Raw genomic sequence first — 22,978 nt, 5'->3', positions numbered from 1 at the left:
ATTGTTGGGCAGACTACCCTTTTGAATGCCATCCAGGGGGTAGAAAGGGAGGTGCATCGGAGCAATGCCTACCTGGAGGGCATTCATTCGGGTCAGGCTGCCCATCAACGATCGTTCAATGCTCTGGCCTCAGCACTGACGGCAGCCATTGTCCCTGTTTCCAGCCTCCCTCTTCTAACTGCCTCCACCCTGTCTCTGTCTCCTGTTCCTCTGCCTATCCCATCCACACCATCAGACCAGCCTGTACACACCTCAACACCCAAGGTCAGCTCATCCAGACACAAGCACCACAGATCCCACAAACACTCACCCAAGCAACACCCAGATGCAGACATGCCAACAGTCACTACCACCTCTGTGTCCCCCTCCTCCTCGTCTCCCTCCTCCCTCCCTGTGACGTCTACACTCACCCCTGCATGCACACCACCATCAGCCAGTGCTTCCATCACCAGCACACCCTCCAGTACAGTCCCCACACGTGCAGTCACCACCCCCACTGCCATTTTCACATTTCCCCTGTGTCCTCTCCCACTGTGTCTGTCACCCCCTCTTCCAAGACACACAAACGCAGGCAGCCACCCTCCCAACAGCCATCCACCTCACGACAGCCTACGTCACAATCACCTGCACCCAAAGACAGCACACCTGACTCTCCTACAACCACATCCTCTTCCTCCACTCCCATCACCACTACTCCCACCCTTTACCTTGGTCCTAAAAAAGTTTACCTCTCCAATCTTGACCTCTTTCGCTCCCCTGACCCACCCCCTCCATCTGCTAATAGTCCCAAGAGCACCTCAGCCACCACCAGCCCAGCTTCGAGTGTCACTGTGGTGCATGGGTTCTGGAGTCCACCCTTTGGCAGCAGTGACACTTCTATCAGCAGCAAGGGGACAGCCAGCCCCCCCCCCCCAGGCAAGAGGACCCGGAAACTCAAGGGCCGCCGTGAGAGGACTGACACGGCTGCCCCCAAGGACCAAAGTTCGGCCACTTCACCTGCCACAACATCCAGGGGAGGCAAGGGCCAGAGAGCCTCTTCTAAGGAGCGAAAGGGCAGCAGGGCGGAGAAGTCAGCCAGCAGGAGCCCGGAGCAGGAGGGCCCCACAAGCCCCATCCCGGCTGTAAGGGAAGACACCAAAGGGCCCAGGACTCCGTCACCGAAGGGTCCTGCAATTGCACGGTCGGAGGGCGACTGAGCAGGGAGTCCAGGCCAGGTCTGGCTCCCTTGAATTACTGGACAAGCACCGCTGAACAGGTCCCCGCCGTGCAGAAGAGCACCGCTGAACAGGGCCCCGCCGTGCAGAAGAGCACCGCTGAACAGGGCCCCGCCGTGCAGAAGAGCACCGTTGAACAGGGCCCCGCCGTGCAGAAGAGCACCGCTGAACAGGGCCCCGCCGTGCAGAAGAGCACCGCTGAACAGGGCCCCGCCGTGCAGAAGAGCACCGCTGAACAGGGCCCCGCCGTGCAGAAGAGCACCGCTGAACAGGGCCCCGCCGTGCAGAAGAGCACTGCTGAACAGGGCCCCGCTGTCTCAAGCACCGCTCCGCTGGGCCCTTCCTGTCAAGCACCGCTCCGCTGGGCCCCGCCGTCTCAAGCACCGCTGAACAGGGCCCCGCCGTCTCAAGCACCGCGCCGCTGGGCCCTTCCTGTCAAGCACCGCTCCGCTGGGCCCCGCCATCTCAAGCACCGCTCCGCTGGGCTCCGCCGTCTCAAGCACCGCTCCGCGGGGCCCTTCCTGTCAAGCACCGCTCCGCTGGGCCCCGCCGTCTCAAGCACTGCTCCGCTGGGCCCCGCCGTCTCAAGCACCGCTCCGCTGGGCCCTTCCTGTCAAGCACCGCTCCGCTGGGCCCCGCCGTCTCAAGCACCGCTCCGCTGGGCCCCGCCGTCTCAAGCACCGCTCCGCTGGGCCCTTCCTGTCAAGCACCGCTCCGCTGGGCCCCGCCGTCTCAAGCACCGCTCCGCTGGGCCCTTCCTGTCAAGCACCGCTCCGCTGGGCCCCGCCGTCTCAAGCACCGCTCTGCTGGGCCCCGCTGTCTCAAGCACCGCTCCGCTGGGCCCTTCCTGTCAAGCACCGCTCCGCTGGGCCCCGCCGTCTCAAGCACCGCTCCGCTGGGCCCTTCCTGTCAAGCACCGCTCCGCTGGGCCCCGCCGTCTCAAGCACCGCTCCGCTGGGCCCCGCCGTCTCAAGCACCACTGGCACAATGACAGTGCCGGATCTGTGTCGAGCTACTGTTCACGGTTCACTGTGCCCACCATGCCTCCTCCTTGACCAGTGGAGACTGTTATCCACCTGATGGACTGTGGCTTTGCACTCCCCAGGATGGTCCAGTGGGCAAGCCACCCACTGTAGAGACTTGAGAGACTGTGGCTTTGCACTCCCCAGGATGGCACAGTGGGCAAGCCACCCACTGTAGGGACTTGAGAGACTGTGGCTTTGCACTCCCCAGGATGGCACAGTGGGCAAGCCACCCACTGTAGAGACTTGAGAGACTGTGGCTTTGCACTCCCCAGGATGGTACAGTGGGCATGGTGGCCCCTTCGTGGATCTGGCGTCGTGGACTCATGTGGCTGTGGTGCCCCTCCCCTTCCCTTCCCCCTGAGGTGCCTGTAGTTTTGTCATCAGATGCCCCTGCAGTGTTCTCTCCAAATGACTCAGGTCTCCTGTGTGGGCTTTGCCCTTGTGTTGATACACTTTGGCCCACGGACACTTGGAATTTCGTTAAATGTGCAGGACTAATTGCCTCGGTTTATCGATTGCACTAAATATTGAATTGATTTTTTAAAATTTTTATTGCTATTTGACCATGACTTATCAGAGGCTATTTTTTACATAAATTTTGATTCACAATTTAATTATGTCTTTGCATTTTTCATGGGGGTTTGGGTGGTGTCACTGTGACTTGTTGCTCTGCATTGGTGTGTACATAGTTTGGGGGGGGGTGGGGGTCGCATATGTGTGTGCCGTAACCTTTCCTCCTCCCCCCTCCCCTGTGTCGTAGGTGCAGTACTCACCGTTGTCGTCTGCGCTGCCGTTCGTACTCGTGGTAGATGAGCAGGTAGACGAGAGCAGGTAGGATGTTTAATTCGGGTTCCATGCTGTCCTCCTTCCTCGTGGAGTGCGTAGAGGTGAGCGTTTTCCCGTTCGTAGTCTGTTTCCGCCGTGTTTTTATCGGCGGTGTTCCCGCCCCGGAAAAGGTGGCGGATTGGTGAGTTGTGATAGTGTGGGCGGTACATTGTCTGCCGCCTGTCTGTTGGCGGTGACCGCCGCGCTGTTTGTTTGTACCGCCGTGGCGGGCGGAGTGTTAATGTGGCGGGCTGTGTTGGCGGTTCCCGCCAGGGTCAGAATTCCATTTTTTGGACCGCCGGCCTGTTGGCGGGTTGGCCGCCGCTTTATCACCAACCGCCAGGGTTAGAATCACCCCCTATGTGTTGTTTACATATCTAGCAGAAAATGTGTATAGATGTCGTATACACCTGTTTTTGAATCTGTCCATGTTACAATCCAAATGTTATGAGTATCCTGCTGATAGTGTCCACTTATGGTGTTCATAACAAAGGTTGTACAATAAAGAGGGATATACTGATGCTAGAGTTGGAATGCGTAACAGTTGTACATAGTTGATAAATGACACTTATACAGGACCTGTGTTTAGGTGTGATTTATTGTGGACAGTGGACAGTAAAACAATATCTGTGATTAGTAACTAAAACGTATAATGTAAACAGTGAAGGGTTCAGTCATGGTGGCTGAAATCATCAGGGTAGCTGCTACACCATTAGGAAACACAAGTCCAGTGTTCTTGCATCATAGGAAAATCGAGATAGGTTTCAGAACAGTCAACAGGGTGTATCTGTGGCAAACAAGGGGAACCAGTCAGCAAAGGTTTACTTCCTGGCAGTGGGTTTGGTTTGGACATCTGCTCCTCCTGGATGTCTGATTGAATGTCCACGTTTATTGGGTGGGTTCCTCTGCAATAGAGGGTGGGGTGTCTGAGGCATGTCCTTCCCCTGACAGGGGCTCAGTTCCACAAGCAACCACGGATGTTGAAGGGCACAATGACTCATTACTAGTGGAAGAGGCCTGATGTTGTGTGGCAGACCTACTCGGGGTAGTGTTGATGTCCCTCTGCATCCCAGCAATGGAAGCCAGGATGTCATTTTGTGCCTGCCACTGCTGCATGACTTCCTGGTGGTTGTCCATCCGCTTTTGGATTCCCCCCATCAAGGTGAGGATCTGGCCCATCATGCATTTGGAATTTTGGTAGGCTCCCAAGAGTTGGAAGATGGTTTCCTGGTCAGTATTGTCCCTTTGAGTCCCATCCTCTGGCCTCTGAGCATCCCTCCCACATACACTATCTCCATGTGCCTGTGCCCCTGGCACAGTGTGCCTACTCCCAGTGGTGGCAGGACCATCATTGCCAGGGTTGACAAGAGAAGATTCAGGTATCAGTACTGTGGGACACACAATGGATGAGACAGTCCTTGGGACACAGGTTTGGGGGCAAATGGTTGCCTGTGATGTTGATGCAACAGGGCTGGGAGGAGTCAATGTGGTCAGGGTAAGGCTAACAGTTGTTGACTGACCCGGCGTCCCTGATGGGCTATCGTTGTCTTCAGTGTATACACATCCAGGGGTGTTGTCCTTACTGGGGCACTCATCCAGAGGGGTAGTGACAGTCTCTGGCATCCTGTCCATGGTGAAACTGGCTGTGGGAGAAGTGGAACACGGACTTGCTGTTACATTTAGGGTATTATTGATGTTGTGTGAAATGCAGACAGTGCCTGACATGATCCGCAGAAATGACAATGACAATGACAGCAGCTGTGCAATCTTTCTTTGTATAACATGAGACTCTGTAATTTCAATATCATACACCATGTTTGAAGGTGTTAAACAATATTGATAGCGATTGGACTGCTGATAACATCTTATGTTGTCTGATTACTGACATAGGTGTTCATCTTCGTTGTCTAGTCAAGTGTCTGACATGATACATGACACAAACAAGAGCTGTACAATGTACAAAGAGTAGGGACACAGTATGGGAGTAAGTGATAGACATTGCCCTGTAACTGTAAGTACAGCATGTGCATTCACTTTGGCATATAAATTTCCACCCCAGGTGAGTACATTTCAATCTTAGGAATATTTATTCTAAGGGCAGTAGGATTGGGCACTGAGCTATACCTGTGTCTTGCTTGTGGTGATAGTGGGCCAGTGCATTGCTGTCCTTGGCATTAACTGTTTCACACTTGCACATACAAGATGGGTTTGATTGTTAGTTTCATATGCATGACATCTGACATTTGCTGCAATTTCCAGATTTTCACAATGGTGGGATATTGCATTCAGGGAGTAGTAGTGCTATGAGTTGACTGTACTTCATGTGCCATTGTCAAGGGGCGTGGAGCCAGGTCAGTTTAGTGCACATGTTGCATGCCAGAGAGGGGTATTAGCGCATTTGGACAGAGGTGTTGTGGGATGTATATTAATTGGGGTGGGTTAAGGTGGTGAGGGAGCATGCAGAACATGACAATTGGGTGACATGGATTTTGTGGGGACCTGATTCCACTCCCCCAGGTATTTCTATCAAGCCCTCAGGATGCAGTATGTCCAAGGCCTTGCCCTCCCAAGATGTAAAAGTAGGGGGAGGAGGCCCACCACCAGTCTTCATTACCGCCAGCTGGTACCTGGATGCCATGGAACATACCTTCCCCCTGAGGTTGTCCACCTCTTCCTGCTGTCCCCCCTTGTGCATAGATAGCTGCCTACCGAATTGCCCTGTTGACTATTCTTTGCACTACTCTGTTTTCCTTACAATTTATGTTTGCTGGACCTGTGCTCTGAACAGGTGTGGCTCTACCCTGACAATTTCGTCTACCATGACCCTCAACTCATCATCCACGAAACATGGGTGTTTTTGTGGGGACATGGCAGTGGTGGTGAAGACAGCGTGGTAGTGTTCAAAGTAAAAATCTGGAGAAAAAGATAACTGGTGGGGGTAGATGCTGTGTTGTGAGTGGATGACGGTTGTTATGGTGGATTGTGTGTGGTAGTAAAATGTGTATTGTGTATGTTGTGCGGGTGTGTGATGTGTGTGTAGTGAAATGTAAATGGGTGCCCTTTTCTTGCTTTTTGTATTTCTCTAAAATGTTGGTTTTCTGTGGCTGTGTATGGCATTCTTTTTGCAAAGGATTGTGGGTTGTGTAGGGGTGTGTTTTATGGCACAGTGTGTAGGTGTCTCGGTGTGTTGATATGTTTCAGGTGTGGGGTATTCAAACTATCCAATGGGGTGTTGTGTTCATTGTGATGGGAGTTGAGACAGTCACGGTTCGCACCGCCAATGGTTTCCTGCCATGGAAGAACCACTGTTATGTTTTGTGGATCGTAATATGATGGGAGGAATACTGTCGGCCGGCAATGCTGATGGTGGGCCCACCTCTTCTACGTCCTCCAGTGTTCTGGCAGTTTCAGAATTTTGGGTGTTTTTTGTAAAAGTAGGGGGAGGAGGCCCACCACCAGTCTTCATTACCGCCAGCTGGTACCTGGATGCCATGGAACATACCTTCCCCCTGATGTTGTCCACCTCTTCCTGCTGTCCTCCCTTGTGCATAGATAGCTGCCTACAGAATTTCCCTGTTGACTATTCTTTGCACTACTCTGTTTTCCTGACAATTGATGTTTGCTGGACCTGTGCTCTGAACAGGTGTGGCTCTACCCTGACAATTTCGTCTACCATGACCCTCAACTCATCATCCATGAAACATGTGTGTTTTTGTGGGGACATGGCAGTGGGGGTGAAGACGGCGTGGTAGTGTTCAAAGTAAAAAGCTGGAGAAAAGATAACTGGTGGGGGTAGATGCTGTGTTGTGAGTGGGTGACGGTTGTTATGGTGGATTGTGTGTGGTAGTAAAATGTTTATTGTGTATGTTGTGCGGGTGTGTGATGTCTGTGTAGTGAAATGTAAATGGGTGCCCTTTTCTTGCTTTTTGTATTTCTCTAAAATGTTGGTTTTCGGTAGCTGTGTATGGCATTCTTTTTGCAAAGGATTGTGGGTTGTGTAGGGGTGTGTTTTATAGCACAGTGTGTAGGTGCCTCGGGTGTGTGGATATGTGTCAGGTGTGGGGGTATTCAAACTATCCAATGGGGTGTCGTGTTCATTGTGATGGGAGTTGAGACAGTCACGGTTCGCACCGCCAATGGTTTCCTGCCATGGAAGAACCACTGTTATGTTTTGTGGATCGTAATATGATGGGAGGAATACTGTCCGCCGGCAATGCTGATGGTGGGCCCACCTCTTCTACGTCCTCCAGTGTTCTGGCAGTTTGAGAATATTTGGTGTTTTTTGGCAGACTTCACAGTGTGACTTTTATTACAGAGGTCCGATGCCTGTCAACATGGCTGTCTTTTGACAGCCACTATCGTGCCGGTCTTCCCAAAAGAGCCCCAAACTCGTAAGAGCCCCCCCTAGAGAGTAAAGGAAGGAGGAACAGCAGCCAGGGGAAATAAGCTTTGTGGCATTTTGGGAAGAAAAAATTACCAAATCAAAGGATGATTTTTAGCCACACATGGAAGAAACCAATTTACAACAATGCTCAGTCATGGCTGCTTTTTTTTTTGTCCTCATAATATTCGGAATCGGCAAACGAGGGTCATAAAAGTGTGTCTCTTGGAGAAAGACCCTTCAATAACAGCCATTCTGCACCTCTCAACACACGTAACTCCCCTCTGTCAGCCCTAGACTATTAGCAGCTAGTGTACACACAAGAAATGCATGGACCTTTGCCAACTAGTCTACACCTGAACTTAACCCCATGGAAACAGGAGGATTTTAATCATCTGACTATTTAGAAGGGAAATTACTAGTTTGCTGTGCATTTTCCCAGATAGACCAGCATTCGTCTCTTTTACTGGCCGTTTACATGCCTTAAACTCTAATGGGATTGCGTTAAACAGGTAAGTATATTTCAGAAGAATAATCTTCTTGAGAATGTTAACTCTGCCTATAAAAGAGAGGGTAAGACCAGCCCAAGTTCTAAAAAGTTTTCTAGTGTCTGCACAAGCTCTATCAAAATTAATCTTAGCCACATCTTCTAAACCAGAAATAACTCGAATCCCCAAATATATGATCTGTTGCTTAACTAAAGAGGTGTTGCAGAATAGCCTGACATTCTACCAAAATCCTCTAACAGCAATGTAAATCTGGGAAGAGAACGGGACAAATCCCTAGTATAAATCATAAGGTCATCTGCGTAAACCAACATTCTTTACCCAGCCCTTACTTTGGAAAGGAAGAATGTGTTCATCAGCCCTAATTGTTAAAGCCAAAGGTTCAATATACAAGTTGAAAGAAGAGGGGATAGTGGACAGCCCTGGCGAGTCCCTCCCCCAATCCTAAACTTCTGAGATGCCTTATCACTAATCAGTATGCTGGCGGTAGAGAGCCTTAATCCACCTAATAACGTTTACCCCAAACTTATATGTCTCCATGGAGAGCTGCAAAAAAGACCAGTTCACCCAATCGAAGGCCTTGGCGGAGTCAAATGTGAGAACCATTAAAGGGGCCCCCTCCTGAACTGCCATATTGTGAGAAAACAGGGCTGATTACAGAGGCCCCCTAACTTTTTGCCCCCATTTTCCACTTTTTGCTGGTGTTTTCCTGACTCTGATGGTGCCCTGGGTACTGCTAACCAGTCCCAGGGCCTGTGCTCTGTGTAAAATGGATATGCAAATTAGGCTAATTATAATTGGCTAAGTGAAACTACCTATAAGTCCCTAGTATATGGTAGGGCATGTAGGTTTAGGGACCACAGCATAGGTAGTGCACCCATAGGTGCACTGCTGAGGTGCCCAGTGTCATTTTAAAGGCAGGCCTGCCTTGCTGGCTGCTTTTAAATGAAAATTATATGCAAATTCGACTTTGGAGTTAAAAGTAGTTCCAAAGTGTTAAACTACCTTATTTTTACATATAAGTCACCCCTAAGGTGTGCCCTATGTGCCCCTAGGGCTGGGTGCCATGTAACTATAAGCAGGGACTTTATAAAAATAGCTTTATAAGCCCTGGTGAGGTAAAAACAGCCAAATTTGTTTTTCCCTCCTTGTAGTAAATGGCCTTCATAGGCTAGAATGGGGAGACTTTATTTTAATTTTTAAAAGTCTCCTTAAATGATGCATACCAAGAATTTGGTATCAAATTAATTGTTGTAATAAATCCCACAACTTCCAGTTGTGGGATTTAATATAACTTGTTCAGGTAAAGAGTTTTAAACTTTACCTGAAAAGTTGCCAATTTCAGCCCTGCATTGTTTTTGCTGCTGTGCTCTGATTGGCCAGCCTCTAGCAGGCTGGCCAGGCTGCCTTGATGAGGTGTGAAGTGGCCTGGCTTCACACAAATGAATGTGCCTGTGGGAGAGAATCTCCTCTCAGCAGATGGGAGGCAGGAAGGGGAAGGGCTGCCAAACTGGTCTTCAAAGGCAGAGAAGGACATTTGGAGCAACCAGCAACACCCCCACATCCTGCAACCCCAGAAAACTAGGTGCCCCCTTGATTAGATTAGGAGAGGGCAGGAGAGGGGTGTGTTTATGATTTTTAGCCACACAAGTGGGTGAGCTCAGCCAGATGTAACCTCCAAAAATCGGATTCAGCCATGATGGATTTTTAGAGAATGTTGCCTCCTGGGATTGATTTTTGCCACACTTCCCAGGAAGTGGTCATAACAGGGGGAAGGACCCTGCACCTGATTGGAGAACCAGGACTCCCCTGCTTTTCACCCAGGAGCAAGGATAAAACTGGCAGACCTGCACCCACACCTGAGTTCCCTACCACATCCAACAAGGAAGAACAACAGAAGAAGAAGGACTGCCCTGCTGGACCCCTGGCCTGCACCTTGAACCTGCACTCAGAAGGACTGCACCAGCTGCACACTTGGGCACCACCACAAGAAGGACTTTGCCTGGCTTCAACTGGTTCAAGGAGGGACTCCCTGTTTGCTACAGGTGAAAAATTGCTAACCAGAGTCCCCTGCACCAACTCCTGAAGAAAGTGACCAGCTGACCACTGTCCAGTGGCCAAAAGGGAGTTTGTGCCAGGTGCATTCTGGGAGTTGTAGTCCACACCCCCCAAGGACCATCTCAGAACTTCTGGACCCTTGGGGTGAGCTGCGGACCCCAAAAGAACCTTAAAAGGACATCTGGGAGAAGCCCCAGAAGTTTGGAGAAGTTTGGACAACTTTTGAAAAAAAGCTCCATAGAGGGACCGACACGCCGCGGCAACTCTAGCCGGCTTGCCTCAACCGCGACCAGGCCTGATTTGCTGGTTCATCCCGGTAAAGAAAATCTTCGAAAAAGAGACTAAGGGGGTTATTACAACTTTGGAGGAGGTGTTAATCCGTCCCAAAAGTGACAGATATACCACCATCCGTATCACGAGTTCCATAGGATATAATGGACTCGTAATACGGCTGGTGGTATATCCGTCACTTTACCGTCACTTTTGGGACGGATTAACACCTCCTCCAAAGTTGTAATAACCCCCTAAGTGTGAAGGTAAACTTTTAACCGAGGCCTCCCGCGGCCTGTAGCCGAGCAGGGCTCCATCACGGTCGGCCTCAAACTTTGACTTTGCCCCGGTCGAGGTGCAACCAGATGACCCGATTGGGGCTTTTTGTTTCTAGGCGCTAAAAAAATTATGATTCTTTAAAAATTCATATCTCCGGTTCCCCTTATCCGATTTTATTCGTTTTGGTGTCATTTTAAAGATAAAAATATAATCTATTTTTATAAATTGGTTTTGGATTTTTAAACTGTTTTCTTTGTTTTATTTAATTACTGTTTTTTTATATTTGAATGCTTTACACTCTGGGGGTCATTCTGACCCTGGCGTTCAGTGTTAAAGCGGCGGCCAACCCGCCAACAGGCTGGCGGCCCAAAAAATTGAATTCTGACCCTGGCGGGAACCGCCAACACAGACCGCCGCTTTAACACTCCGACCGCCACGGCGGGACAAACAAACAGCGCGGCGGTCACCGCCAACAGGCAGGCGGGAGACAATGTACCGCCCACCCTATCACGACTCACCAATCCGCCACCTTTTCCGGGGCGGGAGCCCCGCCGATAAAAACACGGCGGAAACAGACATCTCCAATGGAAAACGCTTACCTCGACACACTCCACGCAGATTCGGAACAGCATGGAACCCGAACTCCACATCCTCCCGGCCATTGCCTTCCTGCTCTTTTTCCAGGATCACGAACCTCGGCGCAGACGACAACGGTGAGTACTGCATCTACGACACAGGGGAGGGGGGGGGAGGAGGAAAGGTTACGGGCACACACATACGCCACACACCCACCCCCACCCCCGCCGAAATTCCCACACACCTATGCCGATAAAAAAGGCAGCGTGACACCCCCAAACCCCCCCCCAAAAAAGCAAAGACAAAAGGCAATGAATGTAAAAGTAGAACTATATTATTGCAAAAATAAAGTATAGCGACCTTAGCAATATATGATGAAGCAATACACATCTAGAACCATATCCACACAAGTAGTCCAGTCCAGTCATTCAAAGTTCAAATGTCCGTGGGCCAATGTGCAGCAACACATGGGCAAAGCCCACACACGAGATCGAGTCCATTGGAGAGAACACTGCTGGGGCATCACAAAAATAAAAAACAGGCACCTCAGGGGGAAGGGAAGGGGGGCACCTCAGCCACATGAGTCCACGACGCCAGATCCACGAAGGGCCTCCATGCCCACCGTGCCATCCTGGGGAGTGCAAAGCCACAGTCTCTCAAGTCTCTACAGTGGGTGGCTTGCCCACTGTGCCATCCTGGGGAGTGCAAAGCCACAGTCTCTCAAGTCTCTACAGTGGGTGGCTTGCCCACTGTGCCATCCTGGGGAGTGCAAAGCCACAGTCCATCAGGTGGAGTACAGAGTCCACTGGTCATGGAGGAGGCATGGTGGGCAGAGTGCCTCGTGAAGCCCTGCCCGACACAGAACCGGGACTGCCAATGGGCCAGCGGTGCTTGAGACGGCGGTGCCCAGAGGAGCTTGAAAGGAAGGGCCCAGCGGAGCGGTGCTTGAGACGGCGGTGCCCAGCGGAGCAGTGCTTGACAGGAAGGGCCCAGCGGAGCGGTGCTTGACAGGAAGGGCCCAGCGGAGCGGTGCTTGACAGGAAGAGCCCAGCGGAGCGGTGCTTGAGACGGCGGTGCCCAGCGGAGCGGTGCTTGACAGGAAGAGCCCAGCGGAGCGGTGCTTGACAGGAAGGGCCCAGCGGAGCGGTGCTTGAGACGGCGGTGCCCAGCGGAGCGGTGCTTGACAGGAAGGGCCCAGCGGAGCGGTGCTTGACAGGAAGGGCCCAGCGGAGCGGTGCTTGAGACGGCAGTGCCCAGCGGAGCGGTGCTTGACAGGAAGAGCCCAGCGGAGTGGTGCTTGACAGGAAGGTCCCAGCGGAGCGGTGCTTGAGACGGCGGTGCCCAGCGGAGCGGTGCTTGACAGGAAGGGCCCAGCGGAGCGGTGCTTGACAGGAAGGGCCCAGCGGAGCGGTGCTTGACAGGAAGAGCCCAGCGGAGCGGTGCTTGAGACGGTGGTGCCCAGCGGAGCGGTGCTTGACAGGAAGGGCCCAGCGGAGCGGTGCTTGACAGGAAGGGCCCAGCGGAGCGGTGCTTGACAGGAAGAGCCCAGCGGAGCGGTGCTTGAGACGGCGGTGCCCTGGTCAGCGGTGCCTGTCTTGTGTTTCCAGTGAACCACACCTGCCCAATACTTGCTGCTCAGTCTGCATCTGACCTTTTCGTTGCAGGGCCCTCCTGTGATGGAGTCCTGGGGCCCTGGGTCTCCTCCGATAGGCCCGGAGTGGGGCTGGTGGGGCCCTCATGGCCAGGTCGGCTGCTCCCTGCCTTTTGCTCCTTGCTGCCCCTGCCCTCCTTGGCAGACTGTCCGTGGCCCTTGGCTCCCTTACCGGATGTGGCAGGTGATGGTGCAAGGCTCCCCTCCTTGGGGGCAGGCGTATCAGGCCTGTCACGCCTGCCCTTCACTTTTTTGCTCCTCTTCCCGGGGGGGGCTGGCTGTGCCTTTGCTGCTGGACGATGTCCCAGCCCAAGGAAAGGGCGGACTCCAAAAACCAGGCACAACGTTCTTGGGAGTTGCTGGGCTGGTGGTGGCTGAGGTGTTTGTGGAACTCTTACGGGATGGAGGGGGTGGGTCAGGTGAGGAAAAGAGGTCAAGTTTAGAGAGGAATAATTTCTTTGGAGCCATGGGAAGGGGAGCTGGAGTGGGTATGGGAGTGGAGGAAGAGGATGTGGTTGTAGGAGAGTCAAGTGTGCTGTCTTTGGGTGCAGGTGCTTGGACAGGAGGCTGACGTGAGGTGGATGGCTGTTGTTTGGGTGCCTGCCTGCGTTTGTGTGTTTGGGAAGCGGGGGTGACAGACACACTGGGAGAGGACACAGGGGACGTGTACTTGGCAGTGGGGGTGGTGACTGCACGTGTGCGGACTGGTCTGGAGGGTGTGCTGGTGATGGGTGCAATGGCTGATGGTGGTGTGCTTGCAGGTGTGTGTGGAGACGTCACAGGGAGGGAGGAGGGAGCCGAGGAGGTGGGGGACACAGAGGAGGTAGTGACTGTTGGCATGTCTGCATCTGGATGTTGCTTGGGTGAATGCTTGTGTGTCCTGTGGAGCTTATGTCTGGATGAGCTGCCCTTGGGTGTTGAGGTGTGTGCAGGCTGGTCTGTAGGTGTGGATGGGATAGGCAGAGGAACAGGGGAGTGGGACTGGGTGGAGGGAGTCAGAAGAGGGAGGCTGGAGACAGGGACAATCGCTGCCGTCAGTGCTGAGGCCAGGGTGTTGAACGATCGTTGATGGGCAGCCTGACCCGAATGAAGGCCCTCCAGGTATGCATTGCTTTGATGCACCTCCCTCTCCACACCCTGGATGGCATTCAGAAGGGTAGACTGCCCAACAATGATGGTCCTCAGGAGGTCAATGACCTCCTCACTGAGGGCAGCAGGGGTGACTGGGGCAGGGCCTGAGGTGCCTGGGGCGAAGGAGATGAGCCGGCTTGCTGGCCTTGCGGGCACGGGCCGAAGGCCGAGGGGCTGCTGGGAGGGCGGAGCTGGTGCGCTGGGTGGCGGCTGTACCTGTAGGATCGCTGGGCACGGATGTTGCCGCCACCACAAGGGAGCTCCCTTCCGAGGACGTGTCGGTGTCGCTGACGTCTGCACGGGTCCCCGTGGTGGAGCCCCCCTCGCCCTCCGTCTCACTGGTCATGTCGGAGTCCGTTGCATGGCCCTCCGGGGCCATGTGAGATGCAGCTCCCTCTTGCGCCGATGCCACTTCTCCTCCACCTGATGATGCTAATGCACACATTCACAGAAAAACAAAGAAAAGGGGGGGGTGGAAAACATAAAGACAAGTTGAGTGCATGCATTGGGGACACTGTTGGCGGAGAGGACAGACACAGAAGCCCCCTGCACTACGCTGCGCACTTGGGGTACACTACTCATTCACTGGGACATGCCCTACAAGCCTATGGGCGACAACTGCCCACCCAGTATACACTGGTCCATGAATCGCGTTACTAGGCACCCTTCAGAAGTGGGGGGCGGGGGCACAGGACCATACCTCACGGGCGGGCCTATCCTACAGAAATCGCCTTGGCCTAGGGATACCCACAGCCCTCCTCCCCCACCCAGGCACCTCCACTGCGCGCAAAATAGCAGAATGTGCTGGTACTCACCCCCTTGTGTCTGCTGTGATGTCCTCAAGCGCCCATCTAAATCGGGGTAGGCCACCGCCAGGATCCGGGACATCAGGGGGGTCAAGGTACGACTGGCACCCCTCCTAGGTTGGGAGGCCATCCCCAGCAGAACCTCCGCGGTCTTCCTGCTCCCGCGGCGGATGTCCTCCCACCTCTTGCGGCAGTGGGGGCCCCTTCTGTTGTGGACCCCCAGGGCCCGGACGTCCTTGGCGATGGCACGCCAAATGTCAATCTTCTGATGGGCGCTGACCTATGTGACATGTACAGGGGTGGAAGAGAAACATCATCACTTTTCTGCATTCTCGATGTGAATGGCCCCCCCTCCCCAACCTTGCCATGTGGCACATGCTCTCATCTGTCGTGCCATGCATTCATCATTCGCTGCCCTCCCCTCCATCGTACATCCTCCCCACTCAACCCAGGCATTGGGCACTATGCATTGCCCCCCGTGTACTCACCTGTTGGTCTGGAGGCCCGTAGAGTAGTGCATACTGGGGAGGACCCCGTCCACGAGCTTCTCCAAATCCTCGGAACTGAAGGCGGGGGCCCTTTCCCCAGTCGCAGCAGCCATTGTCACTTCCAGACCGAGGTCACAGCAGCACTTGCAGTATAGGTCCTCTCCTGTGGATGATCAGGTCTCGTGTGATCAAGCAGATAGAAAATGGCGGTTACGGCCACGGCGGTGCATACCGCGGCGGTGCGTACCGCGACCGCCGGCGCTCACCGCCATTGGCTCCTGAAACCCATAGGGTTCAATGTTGTCCAATGCACCTTTGCGCCGCGGCCTGAGACCGCCTACCGCCATGGTGTGCCACGCTTGCGCAATGACCTCACTTCACATTGTCACACTTCACAGTCAGGCAGCCGCCATTTCAAGGGCCCACATGGCTTAATTCATACTGCGTCACACATGACTAGGCCTTGCACCGACAATCACACTAGCCATTCAATCCCGAGAGATTCGTGTACTGTGCATGCTGTGGGCACTTACCTGTGGGTTGCTTGACTCTGTGCTCCATGTTGTCCTTCCTAGGCACCGTCCGCTGGGACTTGCGAGGAGACGGAGGAATGTTCCCGTGTACAGACCGCTGGTGGACCTGTCGACAATGGAAGAAAGACACGTCATACTCACCTACAGACTCAACCGTGCCACTATACAGGAACTGTGTGCCCAGCTGGAGCCAGACCTGATGTCACCCATCCGCCAACCCACAGGGATTCCGCCTCTAGTGCAGGTGCTGTCAGTACTGCATTTTTTGGCCAGTGGATCATTTCAAACTACCGTGGCCATTTTATCTGGGATGTCTCAGCCTATGTTTTCAAAGGTGTTGTCCAGAGTATTGTCTGCCCTGATGGAATACATGCGGAGCTACATCATTTTCCCTGAAGTGGGTGACTTGCCTACAGTGAAGGGTGATTTCTATGCCCTTGGACACATTCCCAATATCATTGGTGCCATTGATGGTACCCATGTGGCCTTGGTTCCCCCAAAAGACGATGAGCAGGTGTACAGGAACCGAAAGAATTATCATTCGATGAATGTCCAGGTGGTCTGTTTGGCTGACCAGTACATCTCCCATTTAAATGCCAAGTTCCCAGGGTCAGTGCATGACGTGTACATCATGCGAAATAGCAGCATCCCTTATGTGATGGAACAGCTACAGAGACAGCGAGTGTGGCTAATTGGTGACTCTGGTTACCCAAACCTGCCTTGGCTATTGACCCCAGTGAGGAATCCCAGGACCAGGGCAGAGGAACGGTACAATGAGGCCCATGGGTGATTGAGAGGACCTTCGGCCTCTTGAAGGCCAGGTTTAGGTGCCTGCATATGACTGGTGGATCCCTAATGTACTCACCAAAGAAGGTGTGTCATATCATCGTGGCCTGCTGCATGCTTCACAACCTGGCTTTGCGACGCCAGGTGCCTTTCCTGCAGGAGGATGGTCCAGATGGTGGTGTTGTGGCTGCTGTGGAGCCTGCGGAGAGTGAAGAGGAGGAAGACGAAGAGGACGACACAGACAACAGGGACAGAGTGATACTGCAGTATTTCCAGTGACACACAGGTAATAAGCTACTCCTGCATTGTATTATATCTGTAACTGTAGTGGCTCTCTACTGTCTGACCTTTCACCTCAATGTATGGTAACTTAGTTGTGTATATCACTTCCTATTACAGTGCTCTGATCCCCACGGAGTGCCCTCTGGTTTTTATCCCCATGGACTACCGCTGTGTGACACTGGTATGTTGTCATCACAATGTCACTGGAAATGTTTTGTTGGTTATATCCATTACATTTTGTTTAAATAAATAGATAGCAGAATCCAGTTGGTTTTTGTGCAATAATTGTGTTTATTGAAGATTTCAAATAGGTGTAGAGTTCAAAAAGGGTGCTGGGTGATGGTGGAGGGATGTCCATGGCAGAGTCCAGACTCTCGTTCGCACAGGTGCATTGTCCATATGCCTGTGGAAGGTGGAGCAGGGGCAGTTCAAGGTTGGACAGGGTGAACAAGTGGGACAGTGGGATGGCATCCGTGGGTTTCCGTGCATGGCGGGGGTCTTGACATCCTACTCTGTCTTCTTCCTAGATCTCAGGCCTTTCTTGCGGGGTGGTTCTTGTTCTGCAGGGGGTGGGGTCCGGGTGGGCCGTTGCTGTTGTGTCGGGGCCTCCTGACCACTAGCGCCGGCGGAGGTGGTGGGCTGTTCTTCCTCCATGCTAGTGGCAGGGGCCCTTTGGGGGTCACATGGTCCCGCAATGTGGTGATAATCTGGTTGAGTGCCACCACGATTGTTCCCATTGCGGAACTGATGCTGCGCAGTTCTTCCCGGAACCCCATGTACTGGCCCTCCTGCATGGCCTGGATTTCCGTGAACCTGGCCAGGACCGTCGCCATCGTCTCTTGGGAGTGGTGGTACGCTCCCATGATGGTGGTGAGGGCCTCTTGGACAGTGGGTTCCCTAGGCCTGTCCTCCCTCTGTCGCACAGCAGCCCTCCCAGTTCCTCTTTGTTCCTGGGCCTCTGTCCCCTGGACGGTGTGCCCACTACCAGTGCCCCCAGGTCCCTGTTGTTGTTGGGGTTGTGGGTTACCCTGGGTGCCCTGTACTGGTAGACACACCGCTGCTTGACCTGTCCTGGAGACAGAAGCATGGGCCCGCTGGGTGGGTGCTGTGCTGTTGTTTCCAGAGGGGGGTTGGTCTGCTGTGGCCTGTGGCTGACTGAGGGTAACCGACTGTCCAGAGGTCCCTGATGGTCCGGGCTGGTCATCAGGTTCTAGGTCGACAGAGCTGCTGTCATCACTGGGGGCCTGTTCTGGGGGTGGGATGGACAAATCTGGACCCTCCTGGACGGTGTGTTGGCGTTCGGGCCCTGCAGGGGTAAAAGAGTATGGTTATTGATTTTGTGTGTGCCATGGCGTGCGATTTGGGGGTGCCCTTGTCACCCAGTGCTGGCAGTCCCATGTGGGAGGAGTTGTGAGGGTGGTTTGTGGGGGGGGGATGGGTAGGTGCAGTGGTCATGCTTAGGTGATGGGTGTCCATGGTTTGTGTTGGCATTCAGGGGTTGGGGTTGGGTTGGGTGGGTTGTGCTGGTGAGACATTAACAGGGAGTATGTGTGCTGGGGGGATAGGGGTGAGGGTGGGGGTTGGCATGCTGGTGGTTGGGGGGGGTGAAGTAGTTGAGATTAGACTTACCAGAGTCCATTCCTCCGCCTACTCCAGCGAGCCCGTCAGGATGCAGGATGTTCAAGACCTCTTGCTCCCATGCTGTGAATTCGGGTGGAGTGGGTGGGGGTCCGCCGCCAGTCTTCTGCACAGCGATGTTGTGTCTTGACACCATCGACCGCACCTTCCCCCGTAGGTCGTTCCAGCGCTTTTGGATGTCTTCCCGATTTCTGGGATGCTGTCCCACAGCGTTGACCCTGTCGACGATCCTTTGCCATACCTCCGCCTTCCTGGCTATTGTGGTGTGCTGCACCTGTGTGCCGAAGAGCTGGGGCTCTACCCTTATTATTTCCTCCACCATGACCCTGAGTTCTTGGTCCGAGAACCTGGGGTGTCTTTGTGGTGCCATGGGGTGGTGTGGATGAGGTGTGAGGTGGTGTTTGTGGTGATGTGTGTGGTGGGGTATGGTGTTTTGTGCGTAGATGTGGTGGGGGTGCTGATGTTGGGTTCCTGTCTGTGTTGTGGTTTGCGTTCCCTGTGCTCTCTCTCTGTGTATTGTGCCTTGTCTCTGATTTTCGTATTGTGGGGGTTTGTGGGTGATGTGGGTGTGTGTTTTATATGGTGATGAGTGTGTGGGAGTGGTGTGTGTATGTGTATCAGGTGGTTGTATTCAATGTGGCTGTGTTTTGTAAAGGTGTGTGTATTTTGAGCGCGGCGGTGTGTACCGCCAATGGAATACCGCGGTTGAAAGACCGCCGCGTGGATTCGTGGGTCGTAATGGCATGGGCGTGTTTGTGTTGGCGTGACGGTGGAGGTTTGGTCATCTCCAGTTTATCGCTGACCTCTGATGGGGCGGCCTTCAGTGGATGTCGGATTTTTGGCGGTTTGGCAGTTGTGGGTCAGAATGACCGTGGCGGTTTACCGCAACCGCGGCGGTGTTATGGCAGTCTTCTGACCGGCGGTAAGCGCCTTTTACCGCCGAGGTCAGAATGACCCCCTCTGTCTCCTAAGTTAAGCCTTGACGCTCATTGCCAAGCTACCAAGGGTTGAGCTGGGTTTAATTTACTGAGACCTAACTGGACCTTAGTGGAGGTTAGTGGCCTATTGCTAAGTATAGGTACCTACCTGCCCTTACCAATAACCCATTTACCAACACATATCTACTGCACCTAATAGATAATGAGTGAGTTCATGCAATTGCCTTCCTTTAATAAGGCCCTTCTGATCTTCATGAATCAACCTATTAATCGGTTTCTCAAGCCTTTTAGACAGGACATATGTGTAAAGTTTATAATCTGAATTCAATAAGGAGATAGGCCGATACAACATACAGTGTGCCAGATCTTTTCCAGGTTTTTAAAGGAGACTGATTACAGCTTCACTCCAGGATTTGGCATATCAGCGCCCTCAGGAACAAGAAGATTAAACAGCTCCAGCATAATTGGTACTAGCTAGTCTCTTAGCAAACTATAAAGCTCATTCGGCAAACCGTCCGGGCCAGGGGCCTTCCCCTTTTTAAAGTTTTTTATTGCATCATCCACCTCCCCCTGTTGGATCTTTGTCTACACCTGATGTCGCTCTTTCTCGTCCAACTGTGGAGGATAAATCCCCTCCTCTAACTCAGCTTCCCCCGTATAGAGGGATCAAGTGATCTCCAATTTAATTAAAGAAACTTGATTCCTAGTATGGTCCGTTTTAGTTTTCCATGCTAAGAGCTTACTACAACCTTCCCCATATTCATAGTGAGCATACCAGCTACTATCCCTTCTTCTTCTATTTTTCCTCTCAAGAAAGAAATCCAAATCTGTTTTGGCTTTTGCAAGTTGAGCTTCTAGGGTAGCTAGCTGATTGCCCTCTTGTTGGTATATATTAAGGATTGCTTCATGAAGGGAGGCTATTTGTGATTCTAGGCTCTGGAGCTGTTTTCTCTCTTCCCTGTAATTGTAGGCAGCCAGATTAATAAGCTTTCCTCTAATAAAAGCTTTATGTGCATCCCACATCATCTGTAAGGTGGTGGATCCGTAGTTCATTTAAAAAAAACTCTTTTGTGTCATGCTTCAGACCTTCAACAATCAGCTTGTCTTAGAAGAGAGCCTGATTCACTCTTCACTTAGGAATAGAGGACTGAATATTAAGGGAGTCATGTAACTCAACTGCTGAATGATCTGAAAGATAAGCTGGAGCATGGCCCACATAGTTATCCGTTCTGCTCAGACTGTTATGTACCAAAAAGAAATCTATCCTAGACCGGTGACCATACTTTTTCTTATTAAACGTAAATCTTGGGCCCTCACCCCCTTTCCAACGCCAGATATCCACCAGGCCAAAATCTACCATTGCTTGTTTTACCCAAGATCGAGTTCTAGGGGAGTTCATCATTGGCCTAGGAGTAGGTTTATATAACATAGGATCTAATAAAAACATTGAAATCCTCTCCTATCACAATTGGGTATTTTGCTGTTAATAAATTGCTATACAAATCCTGAAGAGGTGCTGGATCATCAACACTGGGACCATAATATCTGACTATTGTAAGCCAAACTCCATACAGGCCCACTTCCACAATCAGCCACCTGCCTTTAGGGTCCGCTATTACATTAGCTACAACAACCTTTAAAGATTTCTTAATAAGAATTGCCACACCCTTTACGGCACATGATTGAGTAGTGCTTGAGCTGAAACCCACCCACTTCATTTGTTCAAGGATATCTTTCTACTCTGTTTGTAATAAGTGGGTCTCCTGCAGAATAACCACCTCTTCATCTATCCTTTTTAAAAATTCTAAAACCTTCCTCCTTCTCCATTTAACCCAGAGACCATCAACATTCCATGAAAAAGGTTTCAGCTGAACATTCTTATGTCTAGCCATTATTCCCCAAAAAAGGACCATGGTGCACCGTCACACCTTTAACTAAGCATAATGTAGAATAACTGAGGACACTTATATATTTTTTTCCCCACCTGCTCCCACACCTGGTGCAAAAAAAAAACCCCACAAAACTGTTAAAAACCCATGACACATCCCCCACCCCAGGGAACCCGCCACACTGTCTTTAGGGGGCACATAAAATTGCCCCATTTGAACTCCTGTCCAGGCGACATAAAAAACATTAAATCTAATCTAATGTGATGCCTTAATTTACACAATAAGAGTGCAAACTTCAGCAAGGTCCCTAATGTTGTGCATTTTGTTATTCCACATGATCCTTAAGGCAGCCAGAAACCTCATCTGAACCATGGCCCCAAGAGACCTAAGCTCCTGCATGAAGTTCCCCAGCTCCCACTGTCTATCTAATGTTGCCTTAGAAACATCAGATCGCATACGGAAAGACCTATCCCCTTTAGAAAAACTGCCCACTTTAAGAGCTTCTGAAAGGATTTCCTCCTTAATAGAATATGTTCCAAAGTTTATGAGTATTTTCCTATGAACTTTCCTCTCAGGGTTTCTTTTAAAATGATCACAATGAATTCTTTGGATATCTTCATCGAATTTTAAATGAGCTAGGGTCGGAAAAGACATTCTAATCAAGGAGATTACATAGCTCTTGATGTCATTGCCTTCCTCCCCTTTGGGAACATTCAGTAGTCTAATATTATTTCTCCTCAGGTTATTTTCCAATGATTTCAGCTTCTCCTTGAGGACTTTTTCACGGATTTCAGTTGGGAGATATCCTGAGTGTTTGTGAGCAATCGTCTGTCTAGTTCCTCAACCGCCAGCTCCAACTTACCCATTCTCTCCATTAGCACATTCAACTTGTTCTCCAGTGCTTCGCATGCATCCCTGATTTTCCCTTGAACATGCTCGGATACCTCAAATCTTTCTCTGAACTCCTTTGTTATTTAAATCAGAAGGTTCTGAAGAGCTAGGCTTTGAGGACGCATAGATTCCACTGGAGACTCAAGTTCTGAGGAACCAGGGTAAGGTGCGTGAGCTGCCTCCATTTGCCTCTCAGAATGATCTTGAGCTGTGTCTTTGTCGCTGCATTTTGCTGATGTTATTGGGCTCTCGGAGACTGAGGAAGGGAAGGGGGGGTTCTACTTCTTGTAAAACCTGCATTTCCTTGTCCCCTTTGGGGATTCTTTTTTAAAAAAGACAGAAGTGGTGAAACGGACCTGCAGCCCTCTAATGGCTATACTAGAGAAAGGGTTTCCTTATTTAAGCTACGAGCAAGACCAGGTTTATTAATATGTCTCTCATTCAATTTAGTATCAATCTGCAAAGTTTCTGGGCAGTTCCACTTTCTAATATTTGGTGCCCCCCTCTCTAACACCTTCTTGTTGCTAGTGTGACTCCCCACACTCCCTATTGCAAATGAGTCTCCGGTAATCAACTCTGGGGGACCCCCTTACCTTTAAATGCGCTTTGTGTCTGTTGGGCAGGGGCAACCACGGAGCCTCTAAACATTGCCCGAACCTTCTGCTTTGCCGGAGTCATATATGTGCAGTCCTCTGCACCGGGAACTCACTCAAACCCCTGGCTCCCAAGGGCTTTCCCTTCTAGCGGGAAAGAGTTTCCTAGAGCGCAGACAGCGCTCACGCCGCGGAGGCTGCAACAGATGGAGTAGCGT

Source organism: Pleurodeles waltl, chromosome 3_1, assembly GCF_031143425.1.
Source record: "Pleurodeles waltl isolate 20211129_DDA chromosome 3_1, aPleWal1.hap1.20221129, whole genome shotgun sequence".
Taxonomy (NCBI): Eukaryota; Metazoa; Chordata; class Amphibia; order Caudata; family Salamandridae; genus Pleurodeles; species Pleurodeles waltl.
Note: the sequence above shows the minus strand (reverse complement) of the source record.